Raw genomic sequence first — 4381 nt, 5'->3', positions numbered from 1 at the left:
TTCAGTGTTTAATTTATTTCAAAGTAGGCCTACACATGCACACTTGTTGTAACAGGTAAAACTAAAAAAATATTAAAACTTTTAAAAGTTTATAATCTGTGTTATGTTTTGCGGCTCCAGACTATTTTTTTTTAGTGGAAGAGGAGGCAAAATGGCTCTTTTGATAGTAAAGGTTGCTGACCCCTGGTCTAGCCCATTACTGCTATGTATTCACTCTTGCAGAGTAGTAGGCAACATGACCCTTACCTAAATACCTCCAACGGTTCTCGCCCGATAATTGTCTCAGGGCCAATATCGGATGGGAATCTGGCTTGTGTACAGCGCCCGTCGTCCATCGTCCGAACAACCCTCCTGGTGGATCCACGGACGATAGACGACAAACGATCCTAATGCAAGAGAAGGGGGAGAGCGCGCAGCGGGGTGCCACTCCATCATTCTTCCCCTCCCCTCTCTATAGAGCAGAACAGTGCTGAATGTGCAGCACTCATTCATGCATCGTGCAGTCCTTAGTCGTTGGAAAGGATCCTTTCCAACGACTATACTTGTGAATGCGGCTTTAGCTTTGCAGCACTCCATATAGGAGGTAAAATCCTAAAGCAGCCCCTAGATTACTGTACCATGGCAGATCCCCCTGCCCTATTATTATTATTATTATTATTATTAATAATAAACAGGATTTATATAGCGCCAACATATTACGCGGCGCTCTACATTAAATAGGTAGGACACTGGCTCCATTTCCATTCTACTTTTCCACTCATCATTATATGACCCAATTATTTGTGTAGTCTCCAGGCTGCTAAAACATATTTATTTAGATCCAGCACAAACAGTTTTTATCAAACTGTTTGCTGTCCCCATGGCCATGTTATTTGTGTAAATTTTATTTTGTAGAAATTAGGAAGGTCTATCTATACAATGTGATAGGAACTATATGTTGTGGGGGTTGTTTTACTTTTTCTCACTTTTGCTAGCCACAGCAGTTTATTACTTGCATGATGAGAGAATTCTCACAGCCTACATTTGTAATATATGTACTAAGGCAGAGGAAAAAGCATTACAGAAATTGAAAGTGTAACTTTTAACCAAAAGGGAACAGAGAATGGAAAGGTGTCTTCTGTTATTTGCCAAGGCTTTCCCATCACCCACCACTACCATACATTGATATTTTTGGAAATTGAATCTACACTTATATTTTTTAAAATTCTTTTTAAGTTTTAGCCATTCATAAAGTAGTGGACGTTATAGATTAAATAGCCAGATACGGCTTTTCAGTTTTGTTTTTGAAGTGGCTCAGGCAGCTTTATCTCAAACATAAAGCCCATTTAAGAACAAACAGACTTAAGTTGACTTCCTTTCATCTCAAAAAGGATCAAGTGATGTTATCTTGTTTAGTTTCTCCTTGCAGTTCAGGCAAGCTATGGTGATGTATTTCATGACTAGGGTAGTGAGGATGCCTTGCCTTTGCTCCTTTTCTAAGTTCCCCTCCTCTCCCCCCTTTATCCCTATTTCCATAGTATTCTCGCCCCTTTCTGCTTGCCAACCTACCTTCCCTCCTCCCCTCCTTCATATCAACACACCACACATTTTGGACTTACAATTGGCTGGCAAGCAGCTGTTTATTTATACAAATTAAATAACATCAGTAAATAAAATATACTTTTGTAACATTAATAATGACCATAAACAGTTAACCTTTAATAATATCATTTACATAACCATAAATACCATAAATAACATAAATAACGTTAATATAAACATAACCTGTAAACATTTATATATAACTATATATAACTAACTATAACCATAAATAACTTAAATTATTAACCTTTTCCTAACCCCCACATTTCAAAATTAACCTTTTATAAACTTGTATATATCTCCAGGCTGCAGGTCTTGGAAGGTAAAGCCCGCCTCCAGTTGCAATAGTTGCAACCCACCATGAACCACGCTATGGCCCCTGGGCCCACCTTGCCTCAGGGGCCCCAACACAACCAATTTAAAGAGGCACTCCATCACCCGGGATGCCCCTTCACCCCCGACTTACCACCGGGCACTTACCTTTCCCCCAGACCCCAACCGCCACAGCGCGGAAGAGTGACCCCCTTACTCTTGCGCGCCCCTCCACACACGAAGGGCCCTCTGCACTCCATCCTGCAAACCCAAGCACCACAGGTCTATACCTATGGCGTTCAAATGAACCCCATCCCCTCTCAGGTACCGCCACGTCTCTTCTTCCAATTCCCTGTGGCGCACCACCACTCCGCCATGTCGTGCCAAAAACCTTCCCACTTCCTGATTGACTTTAATTCTACCCCTATTAACGCCCTCCACCGACCTTGCACCCCTCCAACTAGTCCTTGCCACAATATCTGACCATACCACCAACATACCTGGAAATTCCACCTGCAACCTCAAAAAATCCAACCTAAAGTCCCTAATCAGCTCCCGTATCCCTCTTTTTCCCAAATCGTTACCTCCCGCATGCACCACTAACACATTAGGTGGCCTGTCCAGTGTTGTGTATTTTCTGACATCCGGCACCACGCGACTCCACAGCATTCCCGATACTCCGATCCACCGCACCGTAGCCTCTGTCCTAGGCACTCCTAACTGCCTGCCGTCAGCCCTGACTGCAGCTCTCTGGGCACCCCACCAAACGTATGAATGGCCAAGAATCCACACCAAGCCTGGGTCCCGACCTGAAAAAACAAAGCAAACCATGCCAAAACCCCAAACACTCCAAATAAACTCGACACCCCCCCCCCCCCCATACCGGCAACCATATCCCCAATCCTTTTACAGTAAATGTGGCCTCACGTATACCCGAAAACGCTCCGATTCCCAACGACCAATTTTCCTAATAATTGACTCCTCAACCCCCCACCTAGCTGCCTCTGTGGCTGCCCCAATCCTAAAGGAATGCGCTGAATATTCTTTACTCTTTACTCTTTATTCTTACTAAATACTGCCACGAACTGAAAACGGGACAAGTACGACCCGTCCTCATGCAGCAATAGGGGGCCCGGTGTTGGAGGTCGAACCTTCAAAAATTCTTCCACAGCCCGTACCGGACAAACCCCTGAACCCTTCAAGGAAAAGAGAGCCAGCCGAAAACCTTTTCCCACTTGATCTGTCTTTGACCGCCGAATTCTCAAACTTACCTTATCCGCACTGAACACTACATCCTCCGCTAAAAGACCTCCTGGTCGATCTCTCGCCGGGCTCACCAATTCCCCTATCCTCATGGCTCCAAAGAACGCCGTCACAAAAGCCGCCCTAAACAGTAAAACTTCATATTCCCCAAAACACAGTACATTCAATTTCCTCACCAAACCCTTCAATAAGTCAAATGACAAAGGCCTCCTACTGTCACGCACCTTCTTACCCCTTCTAAACCCTTTAAGAGCCTGCCGCACAATAAATGCCTTTGTAACATCTTCCATCCCCCTAAACTTAAAACCAAACGCCAAACCCGCCATCATCCTATTCACCCCCGCCACCGACACCCCTTCAGTAACTTTTTTAGCCAACAGACCTAACACCCAAACCACACGCGTGTCCCCGACCCCTTTTGTCCACTGTGCCTGCCACCCCAGCCACTCGGACCATACCACCTCATACGCCTTCCAAGTCCTCTCGCTCACCGACCTCCGGACAAACCCTCCTATAACCCCCTCGCAATTTCCCACAGATGTTCCGGGCACCTCTGACCACTGTCCTCTGCCTCCGGAGCCAACTCGCCAAATCTGTCCCACTGCAAACGAGATAAGGCGTCAGCCACCCTGTTATCAACCCCCGGAATATGTCTAGCAAAAATAAACACATTATATTCCATGCACTTAAAAACCAAATGCCTTAACAACCGCACTGCAGTTGTTGATCGCCTGTACCACCCCCAAGTCATCACAATAAAAACGAACCTTTTTGTTCACCAATTCCTTCCCCCAAAGTTCCACCGCCAAAACAAAAGGAAACAATTCTAGAACTACTAAATTCTTAACCAAACCCTCTGGTATCCAACTCTGTGGCCACACCCCCGTACACCACTTACCCTGAAAATAGGCCCCAAAGCCAACCCCCCCAGCTGCGTCAGTAAATAACTCCAAATCAACTGCATCCACAGGCCCCTCCAACCATAACGCTTTCCCATTAAATTGCTCCAAAAACAAGTCCCATGCCTCTAAATCCGCCCTCACCCCAACATTCAAATAAACAAAATAACCCGGTGCCTTGACCCCCGCTGTAGCCGCCGCCAACCTCCGGCAGAAAACCCTGCCCATTCGAACCACTCTACATGCAAAATTTAACTTACCCAGCAAGGACTGCACCTCTCTCAACTTCATTTTTCTGCGCCCTTTAGCCGCCCCCACTTCACATC

The sequence above is a fragment of the Pyxicephalus adspersus genome, chromosome 11 (assembly GCF_032062135.1).
Source record: "Pyxicephalus adspersus chromosome 11, UCB_Pads_2.0, whole genome shotgun sequence".
NCBI lineage: Eukaryota > Metazoa > Chordata > Amphibia > Anura > Pyxicephalidae > Pyxicephalus > Pyxicephalus adspersus.
Note: the sequence above shows the minus strand (reverse complement) of the source record.